Genomic DNA, 13,636 nt, shown 5'->3' on the forward strand with positions numbered 1-13,636 from the left:
TCGGATCACTGCAGGGACTATGTCTCCTGTCATTTCAATGTCTTTGATCCCAATAACAGTCTAGATTTGTTGTACATTGTGTGTGTTTTATCTGTGTTTCACTACATGATTTTCTGTTTCTGCCATTCCCATTAGGATGTGTGAATTCAGTCCCAGATAATGGACTCAGTTCTGAATTTTCCTTGATGATTGGTGTAAGACGTACTAAGTGTCAGTCAGAATGGAAGAAGCTCTACTGATGATTTAACCCTCTGCTGTCATTGTCCTGGGACTGTATGAATGTGGAAGTGTAGAGGAAGTTTTACTCTGTATCTAACCCAATGCAGTCTCTGTCTTGGCAGTGTTTGTTGGGGACAGTGTTGAAGTAGCTTCACTTGAAATTTAAGAGTAGAGGAAGCTTTATTCTGATTGTCATTCCATGCTGTCTTTGTCCTGGGAGGTTTAGATGGCATCTATAATTGAAGTGAATGCAGACTTGGCTGTGGGAGTGGAGGGTACTTGTACCTGAGCACACCCATCTTTGAGATTGCTGTGCTGATCAAGACAATCTCAGACACCTTCATGCACTTTTCCAACCAACCACAGGGTGGTTAAGGATGGGTATAAATGCTGGCATTGCCAGCGATGCCCACGCCCCATGCATGAATAAATAGTTTAAAAGTTACATTCACGTTCCAAACCCTCTAATGTATGATTACTTACATGGAAAATTCCTGTCTGTTTGGAATTTCATTTTAAAACATAGGAATGTGTCAACCATGTAGAAATATAACAAGAACAACAAATGGAGAATTTAACAGGTAATGAGCAGGACCAGAATGCTGAGTCAGCCTGACCCCCATGGCTGAGAGAGTTCTCCCAGATGTTGAAGTTACACCAGTGCCTTTTACTCTTGCAGCTTCCCCAAAAGTTTGTCCCAGATGTAAGATCATTCAATGACCCGAAGTACGAACTGTTTTTATCTCCATAGCTGGTGCCAAACTTGCTGAGTAATTCCAGCCTTTCTGCGCTACCCTTTGATGGGATTTGAGCGTCCCTAAATCAGTGTAATGAAGAACTGCAGATGCTGGAGATCTGAAACCCCAAAATTCATCAAATGCTGGAGAAAGGCAATAGGACTGGCAGCACATGTGGAGAGCGAAGCAGAGTTAGCATTTCCAATGCTGTGACCCTTCTTCACAACTGTTCTGGACTCAAGCCAGAATATTGTCTCTGTTTCTTTCTCTCTCTCTCTCCACCGGTGTTGCCAGACTGGCTGAATTTCTCCAGCAGTTTCTGTTATGACACTTTCGTAAGGTTGATGTTTTTTATCCATCCCTAAGTGCAAGGTGTCTTGCTTGTGCCAATTCAGAGGGCAGTTTAAGAGTCAACCACATTGCTGTTGGTCTGGAGTCACATGTAAGTCAGACCATACATGGATGGAAGTTTCCCTCCTGAAAGGACATTGGTGAGCATGGGTTCTTATGACAATTGACGAGTGCCATCGATACCATACAGAGACTAACTTTGTGTTCCCCATTTATGATTTGAATTATTCACATCTCACCTCTTGCTGTGGTGGGATTTGAACTCATGTTCCCTGGATTACCCATCCTGTGACATTATGACTCCACTGTTGTTTCCCATTCTTTGCTATTTTGTGTTTGCTGTTCACGTCTTTGTCCTCTGATATTTGGGAAATTGAACCTGTTTAAAAGATTGCCCTAAACTTGTCCCTTTGACCAAGTCTTTGGTCACCTGTCCTAATCTGTGCTCCGCAGTTGTGATTTTTAAAGGAATTCTCATTATGTTCATGTGAAGCACTTTGACACAGTTAACTGTACCACAGGTACTATTTGAATGCAGCTTGTGTCCCTATCTTAATATCTGAAAGTACAGGGTCATATTTCAAATGTAGAAGACAAAAATGAGGATGATTTCTTTTCTCCCTGAGGGTTGTGGGTCTTCTTCAAAAGGCAGTGGATTCAAAATCTTTAAGGCAGAGGTAGATAGGTTCTTGATAACCAAGTGGATGAAAGATTGTCGGGGATGTGTTGGAATGTAGAGTTGAGGTTAAATTCAGATCAGGGATGATCTTATTGAATGTTGCAGCAAGCTCAAAGTGCCGATTGGCCTACTCCCGCCCATTATATGTTTGTATCAAGCAGTCTGTGTCTCCCCTCTTACAGCTATGAACTGGGTAATTCCTTTCCAATATTGCCCCTTGTAGACAGTTAATTTCACACCGATGGCCCCCTATTGGGAGCAGGTACATTGTAGCAATTGCAGTATTTCTTGTGTTAATTTTGTTGATTCTTACTCAGTGTTGCTGAGAATCTTCGAAATACAAACCAAAACACTTCTATTATTATCGCACTAATGGAAGTGTTGGTTTGGATGTAACATTGTTGAATTAGCCATTCCCATCTTTTCCAGAATTCTGTGTTTAAAGCCCTCGAGTCTGGTTTCCACCCCTGAAACTGTTCTTATCAAGGTCATGTTTGACATCCTTTGTAACGATGACAGGGATAAACATTCCCTCGTCGACCTGCGGACAGCCTTGATCAGGGTTAATGACAGTACTGTCCCTCTCCAGCATCACTCTATCCTCTGGGAGGGTCTGCTTTTCGCGTCTTCCATTCTGATTTGTTTAACCGTAGCTGCTGGTGTTGGCATCTATACTGATGATATCCAACTGTGCCTGAACACCACTTCTCTCCCGACTCCTCGATCATTCATAATTTATCAATAATTTCATCTGAATGTCTGCCCAATTTCCAGCATTGGATAACCATAAACATTCCCTTCGTTAAATATTGTGAAGTGTGAAGCCATTGTTTTAGTCCCCAAGTTCGACCTGAGCCCCCGCCCCCTCCCCACCCCCACCCCCACCTCAGTAACTTTGTTGACAGCCTTCATGTCACATTTAAAACTAGGATCGATAGATTCGTGAAGAGTCGGGGGATGAAAAGTTACAGGAAAAGTGCAGGAAAGTGAATGTGGGGAATGCCAGATCACCCAGAATCCTACTGAATGGAGAAGCAGGCTCAAGGGGCTGAATGGCATATTCCTGTTCCTATTTCTTATCGTTCCCGAGCCCTTACCTCTGATACAGGACACTGACTTCAGTGTGTGCCATTACTGAGAGTGCTGATGTTCCCTTGTGTAATATCAACAACTTAGCAGCTGCTGAAACCTCTTGCTCCTTTATTACCTCCAAACACAATCAGCCAATGTGTTCAGGGGAGGCGATGGCCGACTTTATTGTCACCAGACTATTTACCCAGGTAATGTTCCGGGGACTTGGATGCACAACCTGCCACGGCAGATGGTGGAATCTGAATTCAATATAAATCTGGAATTAAGAGTCTAATGATGAAATCGTTGTGGTTTGTTGTAAAAAATTATCTGGTTTCCTGCTGTCCGAACCTGACCTGATCTCCATGTGATTCAGATCCACTGTCAGCTGGTTGAATCTTCACTGCCCTTTCAATCAAAACCTCCTCTATAACCTCCCTACTTTTATACTCCATTTAAAGGTCAATCTCCCTTTTGCCTTCCCTATTAGTCACTGTGTTCCCAGAAGCAGGATTGTAGATCAGTTTAAAGTAGGTCCTATATTTCTGATTACAACGGTACACAAGGCAGTGAAGAAAGGTTTCAGCACACTGGCCTTCATCAATTAGGGAATTGAGTATTGATGTTGGCAAGTTATGTTGTAGGTATACAGGACGTTGATGAGGCTGCACCTGGAATATTGTGATCGGTATTGGCCCTCTTGGTGTTCTGACTTCTGACTTCCTCAACTCTGGGTTTGTGTTGAACTTGATGGGATACTTTGTCCAACTCAGCATGTTTAAACAGGGATTCATTTGAAACTTTTCAGGAGGTGTGCACAACAAGATTGAACTATTCAAAGTTACTTGGACTCGATTTGAAACTTACATCAGGACTAGTAGTCAGAGACACATAAAGCATGGAAACAGACCCTTTGGTCCAACTTGTCCATGATGACCTGATATCATAAACTAATCTAGTCCCATTTGACAACACCTGACCCAAATCCTGTGGCACCTCATTTCATATAAGTACCACCCACTGCGTGAAGAATTTGTCCCTTTAATATATTTCGCCTCTCACCCAAAACCTTTGACCTCTCATTCTGGACTCCCCATCCCAGGGAAAAGACCTTGTCTATTAACCTGTCCATGCCCCTCATGATTTTGTAACCTCTATTAGGTCACTCCTCTGCCTCTGATGCTCCAGTGAAAACAGTCCCAGCCTATTCAGCCTCTCCCTGTAGCTCAAACCCTCCAAACCACAGCAACATTCCCGTAAATCGTTTCTCACAGAGAAGTCAACGTTTCAGTCATGAAGAAGGGTTAATACCCAAAACGCTGACTACTCCACATCCTGGTGCTGCCTGGCTTGCTGTATTCTCGCCACCTCCTGCTTGCCTACTTCGGGTTGCAACATTTAGTGGCTCAGTGTTTACCACTGCAGGCTCACCATGCCAGGGACCCAGGTTTGATTCCAGCCTTGGGTGGCTGTCTGTGAGAAGTTTTTATATTCTCCCAGTGTCTGAGTGCGTTTTCTCTGGGTGGTCCTGCTTTCTTCCATAGTCCAAAGATGTTCAGGTCATGTCGATTGGCCATGCTTAATTGCCCATAGAGTTAGGTACATTAGTCAGAGGGAAATGGGTCTGGATGGGTTACTCTTCGGATGGTCAATGTGGACTTTTTGGGGCAAATGGCCTGTTTCCACACTGTAGCTAATCTCATCTGCACCACTTTTGTCACTAACGAATGGCTGAGTATACTTCATGGGCCGATTAGCCTAACTTCTGCTCAGATGGTTTTGCGGTCTAACGTTTCTTTGGATCATTTCATTTGGCAATGTGCAGTCCCTGGCTCAATGAGCAGCAGTATCCAATGAAAGCAAAGCTCATACGATGGTTGAACTCCTACAGTGTGGAAACAGGTCCTTTAGCACAACACATCTGCACTGATTCTCCAAAAAGTAACACACTCAGATCCATTTTCCTACCCTCCTTAAATTGCACGCAGACCCCCAAGGGTGGAAGTATTCCTGGATTCCTGGTGCCATGAGGCAGCAGTGCTAACCGTGAGCCACCATGAGGTTGTGGTTGTGGGGGGTGGGGGAGGCAATTGCAGTCCAGCAGAAAACAAAAACAGCCCACCTACTCTCCCAGTGCACCCACTGTCAGAACTGGCAGGAGGTTCAGTCCTTGGGGGTGACTAAAGGCAGCGTCACTGGTGGGATCTGATTGCTGGGAGCGCTGGTGCCCCCGCTGGTGCTTCCGCAAGTTGCAGGAAAACATGAACCTCTTCCCACACTCGGGCCAGCTGAAGGTCCTCTCCCCGGTGTGGACACACTGGTGCTTCAGCAGGGGGGAGGAATTGCTGAAGGACCTCCCGCATTCAGGGCAGCAGAAAGGCCTGCCCCCTCCGCCCCCCATCCCCCCATGTGGACCAGCAGGTGCTTCAGCAGTGTGGAGGAGCGGGTAAAGCCCTTCCCACACTCGGGCAGGAGAATGGCATCTCCCCGGTGTGGACGGACTGGTGCCTCAGCAGGGCTGAGGAATTGATGAAGGACTTCCTGCACAGGTAATGCCCCACACCTCTTGAGCGACCTGAGACATGCTCAGTATGAAATACATTTGAGATTGCTCTCAGAATTGCGAGCGGCAAAGACTTTCCCGAACAGCTGCTTCTCATCCAGTCTCCCTGCTGCTATTTCATTCCACCGCATTCGCTGCTCACAGTGTCGTTTCCCCAACGTAGCATGAAGCATAAACTGGGTGACTGCTTCGCAGAACATCCCGCTTCTGCCCGCAGAAACTAAAGGCCCTGACCTTGCGGTTGCCTGTCACTTTAACACATCACCCTGTTCCCTGGCCAACATCCCTGTCTCAGGCTTGCAGCAGTGTTCTCGCTCCAGATGAAAGAACAACATCTCATTTTCCACTTGGAGCCCTTCCAGCCCTCCGGTCTTCAATATCGAGTTCTATAACTATAGGGCCTGAACTCCCCCATGTCCTTCACCCCTACCACACAAAAGACTCCTGTTTATCACCTCGTCTGCTATGACACACGACGTATTGTTAGCCACTAACAGTCTCCATTAACAGTTATTCGCCCTCTCACGAGGATCGTTATTCACTCCTACGTCCTTCATATTGTTCTTTCTCTGAGCTGGCGGCAAACACAGCAATGAACATTGGAGACTCTGAGCCAGCTGAAACTTGCTCAGTCTGAAGTACATTCCACATTGCTGCAAGAATTGCAAGCAGCAAAGCCTTTCCAGAACATCTGCTGGTCATTCTGTCCCCGGGGGGGCTGATGTTTGTCTCATCCCCAGGAACTGGACTATCTCCACTGGCGGATAATTAAACCATTTTATTTCTACTTGCACGTTGTTCTGGGGGGAGGGGGGTGGGGGAATGTAGGGTTGGGGGAGGGTAAGAGTCCATTCGCTCTTCTGCTCTCTCTCCGTCTTTGTCTCTCTCTCTCTCTCTCTCTGAAACTCTTGGGGTGAGAGGTGTCAGTTACATTAATGCGGGGAACATGAACAACTTTGATTGTGAACTTTCTCCAAAGGTCTGTTATCGGAGAGACAGAAAGATGCTGTGCTGGCAGGACAGAGAGAAATGAACACCGAGGACTCTTCGCCCAGGTAAATCCACATTGTTTTGCAGCCTGCATGGTGTTCAGAAATCGTCTTCACGCAGCAATCTTACGGAAAGTCTATTGCAAAGTGGGCATCGCTTTCTTTGCTGCGACCGCGCAGCAGTTAACATCTGAGCCCCAAGTGTCCCAGATGAAGAGAATCCGCGTGAAACCTTCACTCACTGAGAGTCATCCCCACGGCCCTGAGCTGAGGGACTGCAGGCAGTCCAACACGGAAGGGACGGTTAAAAATGAACCATTTTTGCTCCCTCAGCAACACGTAGCATCATTCTCGCGCAGACAGAAGCCATTCAGCCCATGGATTCCACGGCGACTGTCTGTCACTTGTCTCTCTCTCTCTCTCTCTCTCTGAGGTTATTCACAATCGGTGGTATCCGTCCTAATAGTGGGGGACGATGTCTGAGTTTCAACTTTACCAGCTCATTAGCATCGTAGAGAACCGGTTTTGCGATTCAGTTCAGAGGAAACCGACCAAGAACAGAATACCACTGAGACCTCTAAAAACCCATGCCGTTTGAATGGAGTGGATCGATATGAACATCGGCAAGTAGATGCAAAGGCAGCTTGCTGAAGAAAAGCAGATCAAGGTGACAGTGAACGATAGCAGAGGATGGTTTCGATCCATCGACCTCTGGGTTATGGGCCCAGCACGCTCCCGCTGCGCCACTCTGCTGCCGCTTGCGGAGCTGGTTGCACAGAACACTTCAGGTTTTTGTCTGGCACGCGGCAGGCACCTTCGAGCCTGATGTCAAAGACCTCCACTGCTGTCGTGTGATATGCTGTTTCGCAGACGTATGGAGGCTGTGTCAATATAAACTTTTTTCTAAATTCCCACATTCTGTCGGTCGAACTGTGATTTCACACTGAATCGCAACATGTGTCACAGCGCAGACGGCGGCCATGCGGCCCACCTTCCCTCTGCTGGTTCTGCACTTAAGTAAACGTGTGTTTCTATTCGTTTCATTCTCTCGCCTTCTCAGCGTAAATCTGTACGTCTGAACGTGACCACCGAATTCCCTTTTGGGTCCATTGAATCTTCCTCTTTGTCAATGTCAGACAGGGACTTACTGACCCTCACCACTCCCTGTACGAAAACGTTCTTCCTAATGTCACTTTTACTTCTTTTCCTCGTGACTTAAAATTCTGCCGAATCGTTATGGATCCTTTCAGGCGTGGGAGCATTTTCACAACATTATTTCCTGTTTCTAGGTCCCTCATGACTTGGAAAAGTTCGGTTCTCCGAGGAGAGCTGTCCCAATTTTCCAATCTACCTTGATTGCTGACATTCCTCAAACACCGCACCACTCACGTCAACCTGTTGAGCACTATGGTAAAAACAATGACTGCAGATGCTGGAAACCAGATTGTGGATTAGTGGTGCTGGAAGAGCACAGCAGTTCAGGGTGCATCCAAGTTGCTTGTTGAACACGATCTCCAACCATTTGATTTCTCTGTTTTCTGCCTCATTCGTACTCCAGGCAGCCCACGCTGGTTTCACGAAGGTGCTTTTTGAGAAAGTTAATCAGGCAGTTTTGCACAAGTCAAGTTAAAAAACGCGGGCTCGTCCGGGATTTGAACCCGGGACCTCTCGCAAATCAGCGTAGTAACAGACCCAAAGCAAGAATCATACGCCTAGACCAACGAGCCAGAAAGCACGCACGCAGGTAATGCCCCAGACCTCTTGAGCGACCTGAGACATGCTCAGTATGAAATACATTTGAGATTGCTCTCAGAATTGCAAGCGGCAAAGACTCTCCCGAACAGCTGCTTCTCATCCAGTCTCCCTGCTGCTATTTCATTCCACCGCATTCTCTGCTCACAGTGTCGTTTCCCCAACGTAGCATGAAGCATAAACTGGGTGACTGCTTCGCAGAACATCCCGCTTCTGCCCGCAGAAACTAAAGGCCCTGACCTTGCGGTTGCCTGCCACTTTAACACATCACCCTGTTCCCTGGCCAACATCCCTGTCTCAGGCTTGCAGCAGTGTTCTAGCTCCAGATGAAAGAACAACATCTCATTTTCCACTTGGAGCCCTTCCAGCCCTCCGGTCTTCAATATCGAGTTCTATAACTATAGGGCCTGAACTCCCCCATGTCCTTCACCCCTACCACACAAAAGACTCCTGTTTATCACCTCGTCTGCTATGACACACGACGTATTGTTAGCCACTAACAGTCTCCATTAACAGTTATTCGCCCTCTCACGAGGATCGTTATTCACTCCTACGTCCTTCATATTGTTCTTTCTCTGAGCTGGCGGCAAACACAGCAATGAACATTGGAGACTCTGAGCCAGCTGAAACTTGCTCAGTGTGAAGTACATTCCACATTGCTGCAAGAATTGCAAGCAGCAAAGCCTTTCCAGAACATCTGCTGGTCATTCTGTCCCCGGGGGGGCTGATGTTTGTCTCATCCCCAGGAACTGGACTATCTCCACTGGCGGATAATTAAACCATTTTATTTCTACTTGCACGTTGTTCAGCGGGGAGGGGGGTGGGGGAATGTAGGGTTGGGGGAGGGTAAGAGTCCATTCGCTCTTCTGCTCTCTCTCCCTCTTTCTCTCTCTCTCTCTCTCTCTCTGAAACTCTTGGGGTGAGAGGTGTCAGTTACATTAATGCGGGGAACATGAACAACTTTGATTGTGAACTTTCTCCAAAGGTCTGTTATCGGAGAGACAGAAAGATGCTGTGCTGGCAGGACAGAGAGAAATGAACACCGAGGACTCTTCGCCCAGGTAAATTCACATTGTTTTGCAGCCTTCATGGTGTTCAGAAATCGTCTTCACGCAGCAATCTTACGGAAAGTCTATTGCAAAGTGGGCATCGCTTTCTTTGCTGCGACCGCGCAGCAGTTAACATCTGAGCCCCAAGTGTCCCAGATGAAGAGAATCCGCGTGAAACCTTCACTCACTGAGAGTCATCCCCACGGCCCTGAGCTGAGGGACTGCAGGCAGTCCAACACGGAAGGGACGGTTAAAAATGAACCATTTTTGCTCCCTCAGCAACACGTAGCATCATTCTCGCGCAGACAGAAGCCATTCAGCCCATGGATTCCACGGCGACTGTCTGTCACTTGTCTCTCTCTCTCTCTCTCTCTCTCTGAGGTTATTCACAATCGGTGGTATCCGTCCTAATAGTGGGGACGATGTCTGAGTTTCAACTTTACCAGCTCATTAGCATCGTAGAGAACCGGTTTTGCGATTCAGTTCAGAGGAAACCGACCAAGAGCAGAATACCACTGAGACCTCTAAAAACCCATGCCGTTTGAATGGAGTGGATCGATATGAACATCGGCAAGTAGATGCAAAGGCAGCTTGCTGAAGAAAAGCAGATCAAGGTGACAGTGAACGATAGCAGAGGATGGTTTCGATCCATCGACCTCTGGGTTATGGGCCCAGCACGCTGCCGCTGCGCCACTCTGCTGCTGCTTGGGGAGCTGGTTGCACAGAACACTTCAGGTTTTTGTCTGGCACGCGGCAGGCACCTTCGAGCCTGATGTCAAAGACCTCCACTGGTGTCGTGTGATATGCTGTTTCGCAGACGTATGGAGGCTGTGTCAATATAAACTTTTTTCTAAATTCCCACATTCTGTCGGTCGAACTGTGATTTCACACTGAATCGCAACATGTGTCACAGCGCAGACGGCGGCCATGCGGCCCACCTTCCCTCTGCTGGTTCTGCACTTAAGTAAACGTGTGTTTCTATTCGTTTCATTCTCTCGCCTTCTCAGCGTAAATCTGTACATTTGAACGTGACCACCGAATTCCCTTTTGGGTCCATTGAATCTTCCTCTTTGTCAATGTCAGACAGGGACTTACTGACCCTCACCACTCCCTGCACGAAAACGTTCTTCCTAATGTCACTTTTACTTCTTTTCCTCGTGACTTAAAATTCTGCCGAATCGTTATGGATCCTTTCAGGCGTGGGAGCATTTTCACAACATTATTTCCTGTTTCTAGGTCCCTCATGACTTGGAAAAGTTCGGTTCTCCGAGGAGAGCTGTCCCAATTTTCCAATCTACCTTGATTGCTGACATTCCTCAAACACCGCACCACTCACGTCAACCTGTTGAGCACTATGGTAAAAACAATGACTGCAGATGCTGGAAACCAGATTGTGGATTAGTGGTGCTGGAAGAGCACAGCAGTTCAGGCAGCATCCAAGTAGCTTGTTGAACACGATCTCCAACCATTTCATTTCTCTGTTTTCTGCCTCATTCGTACTCCAGGCAGCCCACGCTGGTTTCACGAAGGTGCTTTTTGAGAAAGTTAATCAGGCAGTTTTGCACAAGTCAAGTTAAAAAACGCGGGCTCGTCCGGGATTTGGACCCGGGACCTCTCGCAAATCAGCGCAGTAACAGACCCAAAGCGAGAATCATACGCCTAAACCAACGAGCCAGAAAGCACGCACGCAGGTAATGCCCCAGACCTCTTGAGCGACCTGAGACATGCTCAGTATGAAATACATTTGAGATTGCTCTCAGAATTGCAAGCGGCAAAGACTCTCCCGAACAGCTGCTTCTCATCCAGTCTCCCTGCTGCTATTTCATTCCACCGCATTCTCTGCTCACAGTGTCGTTTCCCCAACGTAGCATGAAGCATAAACTGGGTGACTGCTTCGCAGAACATCCCGCTTCTGCCCGCAGAAACTAAAGGCCCTGACCTTGCGGTTGCCTGCCACTTTAACACATCACCCTGTTCCCTGGCCAACATCCCTGTCTCAGGCTTGCAGCAGTGTTCTAGCTCCAGATGAAAGAACAACATCTCATTTTCCACTTGGAGCCCTTCCAGCCCTCCGGTCTTCAATATCGAGTTCTATAACTATGGGGCCTGAACTCCCCCATGTCCTTCACCCCACCACACAAAAGACTCCTGTTTATCACCTCCTCTGCTATGACACACGACGTATTGTTAGCCACTAACAGTCTCCATTAACAGTTATTCGCCCTCTCACGAGGATCGTTATTCACTCCTACGTCCTTCATATTGTTCATTCTCTGAGCTGGCGGCAAACACAACAATGAACATTGGAGACTCTGAGCCAGCTGAAACGTGCTCAGTGTGAAGTACGTTCCACATTGCTGCAAGAATTGCAAGCAGCAAAGCCTTTCCAGAACATCTGCTGGTCATTCTGTCCCCGGGGGGGCTGATGTTTGTCTCATCCCCAGGAACTGGACTATCTCCACTGGCGGATAATTAAACCATTTTATTTCTACTTGCACGTTGTTCTGGGGGGAGGCGGGTGGGGGAATGTAGGGTTGGGGGAGGGTAAGAGTCCATTCGCTCTTCTGCTCTCTCTCCCTCTTTCTCTCTCTCTCTGTCTCTGAAACTCTTGGGGTGAGAGGTGTCAGTTACATTAATGCGGGGAACATGAACAACTTTGATTGTGAACTTTCTCCAAAGGTCTGTTATCGGAGAGACAGAAAGATGCTGTGCTGGCAGGACAGAGAGAAATGAACACCGAGGACTCTTCGCCCAGGTAAATTCACATTGTTTTGCAGCCTGCATGGTGTTCAGAAATCGTCTTCACGCAGCAATCTTACGGAAAGTCTATTGCAAAGTGGGCATCGCTTTCTTTGCTGCGACCGCGCAGCAGTTAACATCTGAGCCCCAAGTGTCCCAGATGAAGAGAATCCGCGTGAAACCTTCACTCACTGAGAGTCATCCCCACGGCCCTGAGCTGAGGGACTGCAGGCAGTCCAACACGGAAGGGACGGTTAAAAATGAACCATTTTTGCTCCCTCAGCAACACGTAGCATCATTCTCGCGCAGACAGAAGCCATTCAGCCCATGGATTCCACGGCGACTGTCTGTCACTTGTCTCTCTCTCTCTCTCTCTGAGGTTATTCACAATCGGTGGTATCCGTCCTAATAGTGGGGGACGATGTCTGAGTTTCAACTTTACCAGCTCATTAGCATCGTAGAGAACCGGTTTTGCGATTCAGTTCAGAGGAAACCGACCAAGAACAGAATACCACTGAGACCTCTAAAAACCCATGCCGTTTGAATGGAGTGGATCGATATGAACATCGGCAAGTAGATGCAAAGGCAGCTTGCTGAAGAAAAGCAGATCAAGGTGACAGTGAACGATAGCAGAGGATGGTTTCGATCCATCGACCTCTGGGTTATGGGCCCAGCACGCTCCCGCTGCGCCACTCTGCTGCCGCTTGGGGAGCTGTTTGCACAGAACACTTCAGGTTTTTGTCTGGCACGCGGCAGGCACCTTCGAGCCTGATGTCAAAGACCTCCACTGGTGTCGTGTGATATGCTGTTTCGCAGACGTATGGAGGCTGTGTCAATATAAACTTTTTTCTAAATTCCCACATTCTGTCGGTCGAACTGTGATTTCACAACATGTGTCACAGCGCAGACGGCGGCCATGCGGCCCACCTTCCCTCTGCTGGTTCTGCACTTAAGTAAACGTGTGTTTCTATTCGTTTCATTCTCTCGCCTTCTCAGCGTAAATCTGCACATCTCAACGTGACCACCGAATTCCCTTTTGGGTCCATTGAATCTTCCTCTTTGTCAATGTCAGACAGGGACTTACTGACCCTCACCACTCCCTGTACGAAAACGTTCTTCCTAATGTCACTTTTACTTCTTTTCCTCGTGACTTAAAATTCTGCCGAATCGTTATGGATCCTTTCAGGCGTGGGAGCATTTTCACAACATTATTTCCTGTTTCTAGGTCCCTCATGACTTGGAAAAGTTCGGTTCTCCGAGGAGAGCTGTCCCAATTTTCCAATCTACCTTGATTGCTGACATTCCTCAAACACCGCACCACTCACGTCAACCGGTTGAGCACTATGGTAAAAACAAAGACTGCAGATGCTGGAAACCAGATTCTGGATTAGTGGTGCTGGAAGAGCACAGCAGTTCAGGCAGCATCCAAGTAGCTTGTTGAACACGATCTCCAACCATTTCATTTCTCTGTTTTCTGCCTCATTCGT

At 47.5% G+C, this 13,636-nt stretch overlaps 2 non-coding genes across 2 annotated transcripts; both read right to left on the reverse strand.

Annotated features, from left to right (window-relative positions):
* Nucleotides 1-7,290: 7,290 nt before the first annotated feature.
* Nucleotides 7,291-7,362, reverse strand: trnam-cau (transfer RNA methionine (anticodon CAU)). Its single transcript has one exon. It is a non-coding gene; the product is annotated as a tRNA-Met (tRNA).
* A 5,414-nt stretch (nucleotides 7,363-12,776) lies between these two features.
* On the reverse strand, nucleotides 12,777-12,848 carry trnam-cau (transfer RNA methionine (anticodon CAU)). Its single transcript has one exon. It is a non-coding gene; the product is annotated as a tRNA-Met (tRNA).
* Nucleotides 12,849-13,636: the final 788 nt, after the last annotated feature.

This window comes from Chiloscyllium punctatum, chromosome 36 (genome assembly GCF_047496795.1).
Source record: "Chiloscyllium punctatum isolate Juve2018m chromosome 36, sChiPun1.3, whole genome shotgun sequence".
NCBI classification, from domain to species: Eukaryota; Metazoa; Chordata; class Chondrichthyes; order Orectolobiformes; family Hemiscylliidae; genus Chiloscyllium; species Chiloscyllium punctatum.